Raw genomic sequence first — 17,427 nt, 5'->3', positions numbered from 1 at the left:
AAGTCATCCTGAGTGAAAAGAATACCAACATCAAAGATGCACCGAGGAATGACAATCACAGCCGGGGCGATTGAATAACCCGAGATTCAGCGAGAGGAGGGTGAGCATCCTGATTCTATTTTCTGTGCGTGCCATGATTTGACGTGTATTTAACCAAGACAGGGCTAGGAACCCAAACAGTGGAAGAAAAGCAAAGTAAACTAAGGCAAGGAATGCTTTGTCCTACCTCAATTTTAGCCCCCAGGTGATGGGGCGCTGCATGCTTTTAATTTTACCGGCTAAGGATATTTTTTTTAAGTGTTCGGAGAACAAACGTGCCTGTTTATTGAGCGTGACACAAAACGTCACGAATGCTTAAAGTTGCAGGTCCTTCAGCCAAGGGAGGAAGATGCGAAGGGAAGGGAGCGTGTTTTGTCAGCTCCAGGGTGAGAATGTCCCTGCATAAACAAAAGGCTCGGGATTGGACGCCGCATTAGGGATTGGGGGAGGGGAGGAGGGGGGGGAGTGTAGGAAAAGAAAGGGGTCTAGATCTGCCCACCAGGTTGGGAGGCTGGAGGCTGGCAGGGAGGAGCGGAGCCGCCGGCGAGCGGAGCGCGGGGTGGCGGAGGGGAGGCGGGCGGCGGGCGGGCGGGCAGGCCGGGGTGAGCTGTTTGGCCACCGGAGCCAATCGAGAGCTGGGGCTTGATCCTCTCCTCGGGCAGTGGCTACGCCGAGCCAGTGCCGAGCTTCCCTCCTCCGCCGGGACCGGCAAAGCCACTTCGCTCTCCCCCCCGCACCGCTCTCCCCCACTGAGCGCCTATGGGCATCTGCGGCCAGCCGGGGCTTCGCACCATCGCCACCGGCACCAGCGGGCGACGACCGCCACCCTGCTACATCGCCCCTTGGGATCTATAGCTGGCAGGACGGAGCGAGCTGCAGACCCTTCCCCGCCTCCGTACAGGTATGGGGCGCCCGGCCTCCTGCTCGGGCACCGCTTTTTTTCTTGCGGCCGCCTTGCTCTCTTCCTCGTCCTCCTTCTCCCCTGCCCTCTCACACTTACGGGGCTGCGCGGGAGCCGTGACAGTGGGGGGACGTTGCAGCCCCACCGGCACAGTCCCCGCCGCCGCAACCCCACGGGCAGCTCCCCACGGCAAAGTCCCACTGGCACAACCCCACGGCACAGCCACCGCCGCCGCAGCCCCACGGGCAGCTCCCACCGGCACAACCCCACGGCAAAGTCCCACTGGCACAACCCCACGGCGCAGCCACCGCCGCCGCAGCCCCACGGGCAGCTCCCACCGGCACAACCCCACGGCAAAGTCCCACTGGCACAACCCCACGGCACAGCCACCGCCGCCGCAGCCCCTCCGCAGCGCAGCCCTGGCGGCCGCCTGCCCCGCCGGTCCCCGCAGCACGGGAGGCGGCAGCCCGGCTGGCCCCGCCGAGAGCACCCGATCCCGCTGCCGCGCTGCCCGCCCGTGGGGCGTTTCCAGGGGCACGTAAGGAAATTCGTGGGAGCCGGCTGCCGGCAGCCGCCTGGGTCTGGGTGCTTTGCTCTGAAGCGCTTATCTCGGAAGTTACCTGAATGGCCAAAATCCCTCTGGGTTTGAAGCGTCGTGCGTCCCGTCTCTAAGTTCCCTTAATTGAAGGGAAAAAAAAAAAAAAAAAAAAAAAAAAAAAAAGGGGGGGGGGAAAAAAAGAAAAGAAAAAAGAAAAAAAAATTAATCCATTGCTTGAAACCTGTGCCCCTTTGTACCTTTCTTTCTTTGCTCTGGGTTAATGATGGTTTGTGATTATGAAACCCCACGAGAGATCAGGTCCAAGAACAAATAGCTGGCAGTATGTGTGTGTATATATATATATATGTGTATATATATATATATATATATAAATGTATGCATACATTGGTGTTTTTTAGCTTTATGAATGAGGATTATAATAATACAAACCCATGCCTATCTCACAGGGAGCTCCTGGTTGGCTTTCTGCTAAAGCTAAGAAAATACTTGCACTTCCACAGGTCTTGCAGAGTTTCAGCTCTTGTAAAAAAAACTGCAGTGGCATTCGGCTGAACAACTAATTTTTAGCATGCTATTGTGAAAGTGATTATATAACTTTTGGTGGATTTGCTTTTTGGTGTTTTTTTTGTTTGTTTGTTTTTGGTTTTGTTTTATTTTTTGAGGAGAAAATTGTCAGGTCGTAACAAGTTAAACCTCTTTTTTTCTGGAAGAGGAGAAATAAAATGAAAGCGCAGTGAGTGGGGTTCCATGAACTTCAGCCTGGCAAATGACGTCGGCAGAGATTCCCTACAGAAGAGCCACAGGTTAAAAATCCCACGATTCTTCCAAAAGTCAGGAAGCAGCAGGTGCAAGACCAAGCAATGTCTGTTGCAGAGCCCCAATTAGCAAGCTGGTTATCAGCTGGCTATCAGGCCACTTCAAAGTTATTTCTTGCTAAATCAGGGGGAAAACAACATCCCATCAATCTTGTCTTCCTACTTGTGTCAGTACAATACAGATACCATGTTACCTTAGGGGATTAGGTTGTTGCTTGAACTCCAAGAAGAACAGGCTGCCTGAAGTACTTATTTAGAATGTTTGATGTATTTTTAATGCAGATGCTTCGTTTGCTAAACTCAGTGCATTGTGCTCTGGCTGGCCTTTCCCCATCTTTTTCTAAAAGTTAAGGAGGAGTAATAATACTCTAAGATTTTAAGGGAGAGCCATGAGGTAAACAACTGAACAGAAGTAAGGATCAGCAGTTTGCTTATTGCAGAGAGCCAAGACATGAGGGTCCTATCTCAGTATTGAGACTCTTCCCTTCACTGTTGTTGCATGGTCCTCAGGAACTGCCATCATCTGAGATGTTCAGTGAAGTCCTAAATCATAAACATTTATGCATGATTACTGGGAAACTGTAGAGAGCAGACCAATTTGCTGAAACACTGTTGTAGGATGAATGAGAAACTCAGCAGGTAGAATTTTGCCTTCTTGCATCTCTTGGAGCCCACTGTTCATGCAGAGCTCTTGTGCACAGGCAGGAGGTTTGTCTGGTAGCAGCAAGGTTTGCTCAGCCTTCCACAGCAGCACAATAAATAAGTGAAAGACATGTCAGAAGTATGTGGCACCCTAAGACCTCTAGAAAGGTGCCACAAAAATAACAGCTCTCGATTATGAGCTGATTGGTTTAGTTGAGCTATTTGCTTTTTATTTATCTTTCAAACAGACTGTGCTGTCATGAAAAATGACTTCCAGTGTGGGATAGAACAAAGGTATGAAAAGTTGAAGAATAAAACTTGGGAGCTTTCTGTTTCTGTAGTATCAAGTGAAGGTGAAAAATAATACCTGAATTGCCAACTGAACTGTATCAAGAGACCGTATCCTAAATAAAATGCTTGGTTTCAGTTGCCATTTGTCAATGTCTTTAAAGTGTAAATCAAGTAGATCCAGATCATCCTCTTCTGTATTAAGCAGTTTAGTCCTGCTGTGGTTTTACTTGACAAATTTGGTAATTGGTAATTCCAGCTGCTCAATTACATGGTTATACACACACTGCTTCTCAATTCACTTTGAAATAATTCTGACTCGAGCATCAGAATCTTGTTCATTCCAGTTTGGAATTGGTAGATTTGAATTTACCTATTTCTGATGATTGCATTATAATTACTCCAGCGAGCAGCTAAAGTCAGCGTAGCAGATTTACTGATGTCCAAAGAGTCTCTTCAAGAGCTGCACAGTAAGGTCCTTCACTTCTCTCTCCCAGATGCTGATGGGTGTGGTTGTGTGTTTATAATGGTGTTGTGCTTTGTGTCAGGAGTGTACTTTTGATGCCAGTCATCCAGTTCTTCCCACTTACTGTCTGTCCATCTCCGTGTACCTCATGGTGGGCCAGCTGGATTCCTTTAGGATGAATCGAAATGAGAAGATGTGCTTGAGTCATTGCTGGAAATTCAGTCTGTGGGATCAGACCAGAGCTAGCCTGAAGTAAAACCCTATAAAATGAACATAAGTGTTGACAGAAAGTCTACCACACTGAACTGTTTTCCTCTGTGTGTCTGTTCCTGTTGGGCTGGGCTACCTGCTGACATAGACCTACTCCACATTTGCAGCAGATTAATACTGGTGCATTGCAGTTTGACGTGGAGACTGACCATCTTTCACCATCTTTCCCAGAGGTGTGGGCTACTCCCTGCTTCTTGCACTACTGCCTAGACATTTGTTCAAAAAAAGCTCCTTCTGGCTCAGCAGGAGAGCACAACCCTGCGGCTGCCCTGCTTGTATATACACAAGCTGAGCTCCCTCCAGTTCTAAAAGAGAATGGCTAGGTTATATATATTTTTTTTTTTCATAGAGTCTGGCGTGTGAAAGTGGAATATTCTTTGAGGGAAACTTTGGCTAGTGCAGCCTTTTGCTTGTCTGGTGAATGGGAACATGGCATCTATCTTTATGAGAGGACAGCTGGTGCTTCTTCATGGTTGTTTGCCTGTCACTGGCTATAGCCCTTCTGCATTAAAGGTTCATAAGGCTGTGTTTATGTTCCTCATTGCAGTTGGGAGTGGTGAGAAATGTTGGCTTGAAACTCAAAAACTGTTATTAAGAAATTCTGCTCTGTGTTTTGTGGATGCAATATCTTGGTTGGCTACATTTCCCATAGCACACGAGCACTTCAGAGAAGAAGGTGTCATCTGTGGTGACAGTTCTGGGTCCTAGCACATGATGGGAAAACAAACTCTGGCCCTGGAATCCTGTTGTCCCAAGCAGGTGGGAATGTGCAGTGCCCAGGGAGATGTTAAGAAACGTCCATTTTAAACTGAAAGGTTTCGTGCTGCAGCTTTTTTTCCTTTTCTTTTTTTTCTGCAGTTTATACTCTAAGGCTGAAAACTTTTCAGTTCTCTTTTATTTGGCCATTTGGCTGACTTTTTGCACTTTCTTGTTTTTCTTCAGTTTACATTTGCTATTTTTTAATTTTTTTTTCAAATAGAAGGATTATTTTGTTAATTATAAACCATTGTCTTTTGTATGAAAGCATTTCTAACTAGGAATTTTATTTTATTGAAGAGTTAGGGATCCAATCCTTCCCAGTCAGTAGCAGAAGGCAGTTATCACTGCATTTATTACTCCAGCTTTGCACACATTTGCACAGGGATCATGATGGGAATCATAGGGTTGCCTGCATATAGCAGGAATACTGAAAAGCTCCTCCTTGTTCTGGATCACTGTGACTGCTCTGAGTCTGCTTTAGATACATATTGAAAAAACCTTTTTCCTTACCTTTTTTGATAGGTATTGAAAAAAAAGGGAGCTTTTCCTTCGTGGGTATTTCATTTCTAGAGGTTGTCTACTCCAAACCTCATTCCACTGCAGAGCTTATCTGTGGGATGAAGTGGAGGTTTTAACATGAGTTGTGTAGGTTATAGATCTGTCACTTGAAACCAAGCTATTTCTTGTTCTCAGTGCAGTAAGTCTTTTATTAACAGTTTTTGAATAATAATTTTGAGGCCTGTTTCAGAAAGGGAAACAGTCTTGAGACTGAGAATCAGTCTTGCTTGGGGATGTTAAAACAGAGGGCAATCTGTCTTTCAATATCTGGTGTGATACAATCATGGCAACTTCATTTGTAACCCGTCTGTCAGAAAGTCATCAAAGTCATCTTACAGCATCTACTTTGCTTTTTTTTTCCTTTTTTTCCTCTTCTGGGCATAATCATGTTTATCCATGAGATTTTGTGGTTGCTGCCTATGTAGTATCTTTAAGAGATAGTGGTATATTTTATATATAGTGGTATATTTTATATATGGTAGTATATTTTAGATTAGTCATAATTCTGAGGGGGATTTACTAAGGTCAGTTTTTCATAGAGGCTGCACTGCCATATATAATTTTTTATAATGTAAATATAGGTTAAATATAGAAATAGGCATGCTACTGCCTTTACTACAAGCTTCATTACAGAAAGAAAAAGGTACTTTTATCTCTCATTCCAGACAGTTTTAAAATCATTATTTTTTAGGAAGTGAGAAGCCATAATTTGTAATGAAACTGAGAGGAAATTAAAACTGTGATACATTAAAATATAAAAAGTATCAAAGATTTAATTTTTGCCTATTCTGTGTTAAGGAAGTGGAAGAAGTAAAGTACACTGGGAAAGGAAAATAGACTATTTACCCTCCAAATTTCAGTTTGGAATCAGTTTTTATGGAGTGTGATGGGCAGTGCACAAATACATCATCAGACTGTGGATTTAGCAGCAATAAAAAATTTTAAATTTTTAGTTTCTCTTAAAACTTGGAAACAGCATTTGTAGAACTCATACAGGACGGGCTGTTGACCTTGACTCGTGTAAACATTTGCTAGAATTGGAAAACTTCACTGAGGTGGTGAACGAGCTGCCCTTCTTCATTTGTGTGCAGGTCTGTTGAGGATTTTAGCCATGTCTGGTGTGTTCCATTATTCTGAGTGCTATTATGATGATGCATAATAGCCTGATACTCTACAGTAGTGCTAACAAAAACAATAAACAGCATTTTAAAAATTCTGCATGACCATTTCTGGCATGAAAGAGCAGATTTTTTCCTGGTGCAAATCTCAGACCTAGTTTCATTTCCAGTGAGGCCAAAACCCTAGTTTGGCTTAGAGCTGAGCAGGATCCTGCCCATTAATCTGGCCAGTCTCCATACAGATAACATCTGGAAAGTTGTCATTTAAAAATATGTGGGAGAGCTTGGGATAGGGATGTAAATAGTGGGTCAAAGCTTCAATCCAAAATGAAAACATCCCAGCTCTCAGCTGCCAGACATCCTTGCTCTAGGCATGTTTTTCTGCTATGATCCATCCATCGTGTGTCAGTTCCCGTTCCGTCAACATAATTTGGATCTCGGTGTCCTTTGCAAGGAACAAGAGGAGGTTGACAGGCAGAGCAGACAGGGAATATGTGAACACGTTGCATGACTTCATGGATACAGCCAGTAAAGTCTCCTAATAAAGCAAGAGATGGCTATCACTTGTATTTCGATTTAATTTGGTTCTCTGGCTGACACCTTTCAGATTACTACACACAATGTCTTTATGCTAAGTATGTTTGTTGACTTTGGTCTATATTCTTCATTAATGAAGCTCATGGAAACTTTTCCTGATACTTCAGTGAAAACAGCCTTTGCCCAGATATTTTTAAGAGGGAATGCTTACAAACTGAAACAGATTATAAGTACCTTGGATTCTATGTAGGCAGGGAAAGATTGTTGATCTGCCTCTTTAATATTTCCATTTTGTGCTGAAGCTGATCCCTAAGTAAAGTCATATCCAGAACTTGTGACTTCTTAAGTGTAACAGGAGTTGAAGATTCAAATGCCACATAAACTGATTATTAGATAAATTTACGGTTTTATTCAAAGACCACAGAAAATATGTGAAAATAGCACCATTGTATGCTAGTTCTGAGATGTGTAATGACCCTTTTTCCATGGGAACCCTGAAGCAAGTGAGAAAATGAACACAGATGGAAATAGAGCTAACTTCTGCCATTTGAAACTATCTTGCTTTCAGGTACCCAAAGTCCCTTCAGTCACTTACATAAAGTTATTCAACAGCTCAGTCTAGGTTGTTTTTTTATTTTTTATCTGTAAGACAGTTCCTACCTTTGTCTACTGTAAATTCCTCCAAAGTGAAGAGAAGCCTTAAATACAAATTGTACCATAATAAATCCCATTTGGTTTTCTCTATCTGCTTTTTTTTTTTTTTTTTAAGTCATCAGCACTTGATAATCTTGCTTCTTGAACAAATACTTAAAAAGCTCCTTCAAAGTTTACTGTTTTCTAAATTGTACATCTCTACATCCAAAATGCCAGTTGCTTTATCCATGAATTCAGGTAGACTGCTTCCAGCTAGAAAAATATTTTTATGTCATTGTTCTGAGCACCTATCAGAAATTGCCAGTCTTCTCTTTATAAAAATAGCCTTGCTCTTTTCAGTTTAAAATCTAATCTTTTATAAAACTTAAGTTTCTTTGAAAACAAGTTTATTGTGTCATTCCAAGTTAAGCCTAGTTCTTTTCTGGACATCTCTAAGGTTTCTTTAAAAGAAGGATATGATATTACAGGAAGAATGTTACTCTTGTTTGCCAGAGAGCTGTACTATGTTTACTATAATAGGATTAAAGGAAATTTGAAAGTCAACTCTAGCTCAGTGGGAAACTGATAAACACACGTACTTGCAGGAACACTCTGCCCAGCAGTATTAGGAAATTTATCACTATTTATTTAGCAATTCAGACTTTATCCTACAAACAGATTTGTTATCCGTTTAAAACTATGCCAGACATTGAGAGACTGAACAATATGGATATGATTTGCAGAATCTGAACTATTAATCTGGCATAGCCATCTCACATGTTTTAGGATTGACTCTCAAAATAAGGAGTCTGTAGCTTATGGAGCCCGTTGCTTTCCAAAGGCTGTGGTTTGATTCCTGGCACTTCTGGTTAGGTCAGCTCTTAGGCCACAGTCATAAACAGTGATTTTCAGAATCTGAGCAAGCTAGACGAGGGTGTAGCTCCTTGGAAAAGTTACTCTGGAAGAGGCAGACCAGCAATATCTCTGGATCCATATCTGGTATTGGCAGGCTCTGCTGTTGAGGAGCAATGGCAGTCCAGTCTTGTATTTACTAATGTTTGTTTACTTGTGCCTCAGCCAAAGTTTCAACTAGAAAGTGAATTCTGGAGAAAGAAAAGGCCACAGGGATGACTTTCCATTCCGAAGTATGTGTTAAGAGGTCAGTTTTACACGGACACAAACGCTTCTTAATAATCAGTAAAACAGAATGAAGTAATTTTTCTATGAAATGGCAGGATTTTTTTAAAGTTTTTTTTTTTTACTATGAAGAGTAAAGGGGAATGTATAAACACAGTATGATAAATGAGCTACTAATGCAAATGTTTTCATCACCTCCAAAGTTGTAGATACCTTGCAAGAGAGGGAAGCTGTTCACTGTGTGCTTATGAACACCAGGAAAGGCCAGGGGACTGTTCCCACCATTTGTTGGGAATTAGTAGGAGCTACATGATGGAGTCACCACTGGTTATGGAAGCCCTGCTGTGAGCTGCTCGTGCTTTATATGGTGATACAGTTAGTTGATAAAAAGACAGTTAAGGGAAATTACTTTGTTTCTAAGCCATTCTCAATTTTGAAATATCTTAGAAAAGTGTCTAAAATCAAGGATCAATTTTTGGTATAAAATTTATGGATTTGTGTGCTATTCATGAAGCCACCCCAAAATATTTAATCTCCTGTTTGTATAAGCTGTGAGTGTGAGCTGCTAATATGCTTTGACATATTAAAATCTGAAGAAACCTCTTTCATCCTGATCAAATGCCTTTTGCTGAGGAGGAATAGCCTTATTTCTCCTGCATTGCTCTCCTACATACAATAATCTTTAGAAGTTTGTGAATTGACTGAAAAGGACCTTTACCAGCCAGTTGAGTTATCCTTTCAGTATGGTCTATTCCTCTTTCTTGTCATCATGGCCACAGAAAAGTCCATCATGTTGTGGAGTCTCTGAGATTGCCAAGAACAACAGAAATTTTCACTTTGGTTTTAGCTGGTCCATTCAGGCAGTGGAACTACAAACATGTGGGTGAAGAGACATGGAATGGAGAAATAGAACAGATTGCCCAGGGAGGTGGTTGAGGCCTCATCCCTGGAGATAGATGTTCAACGTGAGGCTTTACGAGGCTCTGAGCAACCTCATCCGGTTGAGGATGTCAGCTGCTGATGTCCCTGCTTACTGCAGGGGGGTTGGACTACGTGATCTAAAGTTGGTCCTTTCCAACCCAAATTATTCCATGATTCTATGATATTTCCACACCAAGGCTTTGTTGTCTCAAGGGAGACTGTTGTGTATCCAGCTCCACTGTTACTCCAGGCTTCAGGTCCCGGTAGAGCAGAATTCCTCTGTGGAGCTGTCCTGGGCATCTTTGCCTGCAGATTGCAGAACTCTCTTACTTTACCATTGATTAAACAAAATGGTGCAGATTTGAACTCTTCTGCTTGGCTTCATCCACACAGATAGGGTACAACCAGAGTGCTTGCAGTTTGCTCCATTATATACAAATTGTAACTCAGGGCTGCGGCAAGTTGCCAGCTCATCTCCCCACACGGACGCCAGCTTCATTTACTCATATAAATAACTGGATAGCAGTCAAACATGACTGACTTAAGCTGTTACTTTTTTGAATGTGTAAAATAGAGGGAACTTGTGGTGCTAATGTCATGCTTGTTAGTTGTTTTTTTTTTCCCCACATTGATATTTAGGTATATTTGTTGAGAGTATGGGTATGTATTTATCATGGGTTTAGATTTATGTTGGCTGTTTACAAGGCAATGCAAAATTTGTTCTTTTTTATTGTCCTTATAGACTATGAATGGTTAGAATTATATTAATTAGAAAAACTTAGTTGCTCAATAAAAGTGAACCGTAATATAAAATGTTTTGGTTATTTTAAAGTTATTATTTATGTTAAAGTTATTACTTAAAAGTGCTCCAAATTACATTTTTTTCCCCCAAGATATATTTTTCTCTTTAAAAACATTTGAGAACTAGGTTATTTTATCATGATGAAAGCTGATGCCTTAATTTGGACATCAAATGCACTGTATCTTTTGAACTTCTAGGTGCATGCTACAAGCTGCTAACATACATTAGCAGCTATTCAGATAGCAGTGCTGGTGAAGCTTTTTGGGTGAGAGTCATGCTTTAATTCAGCTTTTTTAAGAAAGTATTGTCTTCTTGCTGATTGTAAACCTTCTCTAAAGCTTTTGTGATGGCCTTTCACTTTCATTGCATGAGTTTCCTTGAGGTGGCAGAACCTAAGACTGCTTTGAAGGTATCAACAGTCTAGTGAGTGGTGCTGTTTTGTTATCCTCCCTGTGGCTGTGCTTGTGGTGCTGCTTTAGCTGGGCATAGGTGTAAACTTGTGCTGGAGGGGTTGTCTTGCTCTTGGCTTTGCTGCTGCCTCCTAAATTGGTCTTAATTCTTAATATTAATTAATGACTTACTAAGCATCTTTGGGAAAATTGTTCAGGATTTGCTCTGAAAATGCTGACTTAAGTGTTCCCTCTAGCTGGCAACATTTTTACCTGCAGATTCCTTGCATGGTGTATTGAAAGCCCCATTAGTCCTGAGTGGTCTGGTAGTCAAGATAGAGAGGCTCATTTACAAAGTGTGGAAGGTCTTTGAATAAAGTTGCTACTTAAGAGACAACCCAAAGACCATCATTACCAAATTTTCTGTACAATGACACAGGTTAATAAAGGTGGTGGTGAGGCATTGGAACAGGTTGCTGAGGGAAGTTGTGTATGTCCCATCACTGGGAATGTACAAAGTCAGGTTGGACAGGGCTTTGAGCAACCTGGCCTATTGAACAGGGTCTCTGCCCATGACATAGGAGTTGGATAGGATGATTTCTAAAAGTCCCTTCTAACCCAAACCATTCTGTGATTCTGTACAATGCTGCCATTGTTTGAACAGAAGCTTATGGGTCACTTCACAGGTTATAAAAACTGGTACTGTCATCAAACACGATTAAAAAAAATGTTAAAGGCTAAAATGCTTGTATTATAAGCTGCTTATTACAGTGTGATATATGTGTATATAAGCAAATATGAATAGTATGTAACAGAAGGACCCATGACCCTACGTGTAGATGCAAAAATTTTGAGGTTTTGCTTTATTGCAGAGCCTGTAAGGATGTGAATTCTAATGCTGAGTCACAAATACTGTACCCAATTAATTACTGCACAGAGGGGTAGAACAGCATATGACTTCAAGACAACACAACTAAACATTTAGACTTCTCTAAAAAAAGGTACTCTTCACCATGCCTTCTGTACAGTGGGAATTTCTGCCCGTTGTGCATTGCTCTGCTGTTGTCATTATTTAATGTTTCTAACCTGGAACATCCATAGCTTTTGTTTATGGTTTACATAAGGTTATCCATAGCATAAAAATTATTTTTACTATAGTAAAAGAAAGAGATATGAGTAGCTAATTGCTTTTGCACTTTTCTCTTTTGAACCCATTGATCTAAGACCAAGTATTGTAAAGTAGGGAAGGGAGGATTTGCTTCTGATGAACTGAACATTGTTCTGCAACTTTGCAATTATACCTCTTACTGTGTATGATTTTGGGAGTAGTTCTGATTTAACATCATATTTATTTGGTAACTTTTAAAACGGTTATGTAAATACTTACTAGGTTTTAAGATAAACTCTCATAATTTAAGATTGGAATTATACTTTCAGTTTTTCTGGTTGGCATATATATTATAAAAGGCAGAATTCATTTCAAATTTGAGTGAAACTAATCTAGTTACTTGGAGACATGGAGTTCACCTATCAAAGATACGTCCACTAAAGAGTTGACATTAACACTTCTGAACTTCATTCTTTAAGAGTCACCTTATTTATAGCAAGATAAATGCACTTTCAGCTCTAATTGCACAGAGCAGCAAAACATTCTTTGGATAGCCTAAGTAATCCAGAATATATCTTATCTGGGAAACCTCAGGGCATATATTTATCCAAGCAGTTAGGAAAATTTAAAGGATGTATACTTACAGCCTGGACTTCAGAATACACAACTGCAGCTCGCACATTTTAGGAGGCCTCTTGATTTCTTTTAATGAAATAGAACGTTTTAAACCTCAGAAGCTCTGTTCTCACAGAGTTTATAGGACAGATATCATGCCATGCTAGAAATATAGAGAACTGGAAAATTATATTCAAGAAGAAATTCCAAAAAGACTAATGCTTTTGTATACCTGAAAAAGAGAAGAATGCAAATAGTGACCGAAGTGAAAAGTGAATTAAGCTTTTCAGTGGCCTGTCAGATTCAACTACAATTAAATTCCAAGCTTTTTATGGTTTCAAAGTAGGGGAAGGGGTGGTGTTCAACAAGTGCTTTGTTTTTTTTTATTCATACTTAGAATTTTTTATTCATTATAGGCTGTTCCCCTCAGTCAATCACTGGTGGTTGTAAATATTTTTAAAAGGCAATTTAACACATTTCCTGAGAAATACTTGCAAAGTACATCTTTACTGTAAGGTATCTGTTTGGAAACTAGCAATCTTAGGATATAATAATTTTCTAGGAGTTTATACGTACGGCTTGCTGTTGTTAAGGCTCTTCACCAAAAAGACAAATGGGATATATCCCTCTGTAGGCTTCTTTGGCTAGCATGTGTTAGGAAACTCACTCTAACTCCTAGTAGGTTTTATGTTGTGTAACCTTTTCAAGTATTCATTGCATGCTAACTCTTGACAGATAAAATTACTTATTCACTATTGACTTGTCTTCAAGGGATGATTTACTTTGTCACTATTTAGTCATCTTCATGCTATGTTGAGACAGCAGTCTTCCCCCAAATCATCTTGTGGCTTGCATCTATTTCCCTGATATCAAGTTGTAGTTAGAGGTCTGCAGAAGGAATGTGCAGTGGAAAAGGGAGCAAGACAAATGTTGGCATGATTTTAAAACCTGTGCTTATGACAGCAGTCACTGGGGCCTGCAAAGAGAAGGGTTGTGCATTTGTTGCTTTTGCTGGCTTCTGTTTATTGAGCTGTTCTCCAGGACATGCTGAGGTTATGGTGAGAGAAAGGTTAAATATTTAGCCATTTATTCTTTCACTCACTTTGCTCACAGGATTATGTTATTTTGCCACACAAATACACACACACAAAAAAACCCCAAACTAAAACCAAAACAACAACAACAAAAAAGAAAAAACCACAAATCAAGAACCACTGTGACATTACCACTCTGAATCACCTTCTTCTATCAGTTTACCCTTTATTTAAAATATGCCTGTTAGACCAACCTTGTATATATATATATATATACATGTAGGATTTTCAATAAAACTTTGATTTTAATTAATGAAAGGAGCCTTTTGCTTTTATGCTAGATATTTCAGCATAGTCTGTGAGTAATTTAGAAAAATCTAAATGTATCTGGCCCCTCTGGCACTGTTTAGATATGTGGAGTATAAAAGTGTCCTTTGCCTTCTTTCCTTCTACCTATTTTCACTATGCAGAAGACTGGCTGAATATGAACGCCAGATGAATTCTACAAATAGCAATGTCTAGAGTGATAGTCTGGGAACGTGGAGCCACAAACTTTTTGTTTCATGGGGAAATTCACCTGAAATCTGTATTTTAGAGTGCATAGACTTCCCTTTGCTCAGCATTACAGAGGATAAGCAATTTGCAGGTTCCTCACTCAGTGTGTGAAGCTGTGAAGATCAATTAAACTGAGAGTCTGGACAGGATAAACCTTGCAGGGAAGCAGGGGTATAATAACTAAGATAATCTGGTGGTAGCTTCCTAGGTGGTTTCCAAGTGAAATGAAATGCTCTGCAAATTGAGCTGCAAAGTTTTAAGGAAGTTTAAGCCCTCCTTTTGCAAAGCAGCTGCTTTTGGATGAGGATCTGAACAACCTAAATAATTCAGTCGTGGCCTCACTGTCGAAGAAGATAAAAATTAGGTGACTTGCATCAGGAATCCCCACAGGTAATGCAGACACCACCACTTTTTGCCCTGTTGATAGGGAGAGTTTGGGGATTAGGCTGCTGGTGTACAGAAATCAGTGTGCTGAGGTGGGGAATTATTTAACTGCAGATAATCCAGAAGAAATTGTTTCCAAAACCTTGCCTCTTAATAGTGGAGGCTCCTGTGGAAAGGCAGGGGAAGAAAGGTGGAAGAGATTGAGAAATGCTGCAAAATGCATCTTAATGCTCCCAGCTTGCTTTGTATCCATTGAAGTTTTCCCTCTGCATCTGGAAGGCTGGGGAGGATCACTATGAGGGTTGAATGCATAGGTTAAATTACATTCTGGAACTAAAGGTGATAAATCCTTGGAGCTATAAGAAGATGTAATTAGATCCATAGTACAGCCAGACACATTTTACCCTCTCCCCTCCACTGTCAAACCCTTATGTAGTGGAATGGTCTCTGGTGCCAGTGGCCAGAATGTCACAGTTCATAGCTGCTGAGCCTTTCCAAGGCCACTGGGATTTCCCAGATATTTTTGAGGATCACTGAACATGGTTTTATGTCCGGGTGAGAAAGTCTTCTATAACAATCAATTAGACAAGTCCAAAGTTCTGCTGGGAGCTGTGCACAGAAAGCAACAGAGATATGGAATTCTTCATTGATTCTGGACTGGTGTTGCATGAGGAGAGATCAGGATCTTGTAAGCATCTTGTCTTTGCTTGCATGGTTTGTCTGGTGCATCCAACTGGCAGAAATCAGGTCCTACCGACCAGGGAACTGTACCAAACAAGACACTTGTGTTAGGAAGCCTACAATTAATGCACAGATTGTGGGAAAGTTAGCACCAGCCTCAGAAAAAGTCATTTAATGGTCACCATTGCCAAAATCAAAGTTACTGACTTCAGAAAGTCTGCCTTCTCTGAAGTAAACCTCAATTGGATCTTAATTTAGTTTCAACCAATGTTGTAAATCTATAGGACACAGTGGAATTCTAATTGCACTTTCACATTTTATGCTTTAGAATACCTGACAGTAATGCAGCAGAACAGTCCTCATTTCTATACATTTTTCCTCATCTCCTTCTTACCTCCTTGTTTTATCCAGAGTGCTTTGCCATTAAGTTCTTTCTAGATCCCAATATTTAAGGTTGAAAAAAAAAGAGTAGGAACTAGTTGACTGTGGAGCATTGATACTTAACTATTTTGTGCTCAAACTTCTTAGAAAGGACTGTCATGGGGGACTGAACTGTTCTTGGGTGAGCTTGCTGGGCAGCTTTGGTGAATTACAAAGTCAAGGCAGTAACATGAGCACGAAAGTTGAGGTCACCATTGGCCCATATAGCAGGACTTCCAGACTTGAAAAGATGATATTGTTCAGCCTCACAGGCACTTTGGGGGATACCTTTTTAGTCATAGTTTATAGAACCTCTTCAGCCCAAGAACTCCTGTAGCCTAGCTTTGGACTAACTGGTCCTGGTTTACTCAGTGTTTCATGCTAGAGAGAAAACAGACATTTGTGGAGAATTCCTTTCCTTTTTCTCCCTTTTGTAGCCAGATGAAGTTTAATTAATTGAAAGTGAAATACAATTTAAAACATGAAAAATAACCCAAGAAGAAAAATGGTACCAAGAAGAAATGAAAAACATTTTCTGTTTATTTCAGACTGGTTAAGTATTTGTAATGGCAGCACTTTTTCTGCCCACCAGAACTGTGTGAAATATCAGTGAGTCTACCTGAAGACAGATCCTTGTCTGCTCTAAATCACTGTATATTTAAAACCTGAGGAACTCTACTGATATTCCCATAGAGTAAAATCACTGGCTCCATTGAAGTAAAATATTATTTTTTAAATTGACTCTAATGAAGTCAGTATTTGTCAGAAATACTCTGAAATATCCAAAATATGTATTTTCAGAGAATCCTCCCTCTATTTTTTTCCTCCCTGAACTTACTTACTGAATGCAGTGAAAAGAATGTGGGGAGTTTCTTGCTGGTAGAAAACATTGCAATGGTGGCTACTGCATTAAGCCTTGCAGCTTCTTCTCATTGTCTGCTGGACTAATTTGTTTCAGGATTCTGTCTTGTATTAAAACTTCCTTTTTGTCTCAGTCCTTGGCAACAGTGATGTACTTTTTATTAGAATCTGAGTGTATGCATATCTGCTTGACCATGGCTTTGCATTGGGTTACAGTATAAATGCAGCATTGGTTTTAAAACCAGCAGTACTAAGAGGAATTGTGTAATAATTACTAAATTATAGTAAGTAAGTCATAATAAGAGTAAGTAACAGTAAACAAATAACCAGTAATTGTGTTGTAAGTTGCTCCTTGGTGAATAACTCTTTCCTGGCTTTTAGAAAATCACACATTACAGTATTTTCTTTAATGTAATTAGAAAATTAGACTACCTTTAGGTAGGGGGGCAGTTCCTCACAGGGAAAGTGTTGGGAAGTTGCCTTTACCCTCTAGGCTAATTTTAGGGAATGAGCAGCAGTAAGTAAATCAGTTTTCAAAATTAATTTCAATTTTGGGAGGATAAGGAAGGAGGTGGGAAGCTGGCCTTTGATTCCAGTGTGTGATCAGTTTCTGTTTGAAGGAAAATTTATTTATTTCTTTGTTGGACTTAGTGGGAAAGTGAGTACATTGGACAGTGGGTACATCTTCACAGCTTGTTGCTGTGCTTGTAGGACAAATGCCATAGTTTTATGATGACAGCTGTTGACAAACTATTCCACACCTGTTAATTACAGGTATGATGAACAGGGAGAAATTTGGGTGTTTGCTGTCACGAGGACAATACAGATGTTTTAGTGTGTGCAAACCTCTGCAGTTTGCCTCAGATCATCGAGGATGCCATTGGTTCTGAGCCTGTCCTGCTGTCCTGAGGCCTTGGGATGAGAAGCCACTCAGG

At 40.6% G+C, this 17,427-nt stretch overlaps 1 protein-coding gene across 2 annotated transcripts in view; it reads left to right on the top strand.

Moving 5' to 3' along the window:
• Positions 1 to 639: 639 nt before the first annotated feature.
• Positions 640 to 17,427, top strand: part of GREM2 (gremlin 2, DAN family BMP antagonist) — a 39,899-nt gene continuing 23,111 nt past the window's right edge. Inside the window, exon 1 of one of the 2 annotated variants that reach the window (XM_030448376.1) lies at positions 640 to 940. The gene's annotated coding sequence lies outside the window, so the exon portion shown is untranslated. The remainder of the gene's footprint in view (positions 941 to 17,427) is intronic. The other variant, XM_030448374.1, reaches the window with a different exon arrangement.

Source organism: Calypte anna, chromosome 3, assembly GCF_003957555.1.
Source record: "Calypte anna isolate BGI_N300 chromosome 3, bCalAnn1_v1.p, whole genome shotgun sequence".
NCBI classification, from domain to species: domain Eukaryota; kingdom Metazoa; phylum Chordata; class Aves; order Apodiformes; family Trochilidae; genus Calypte; species Calypte anna.
Note: the sequence above shows the minus strand (reverse complement) of the source record. Positions and strands in the feature narration are given on the sequence as shown.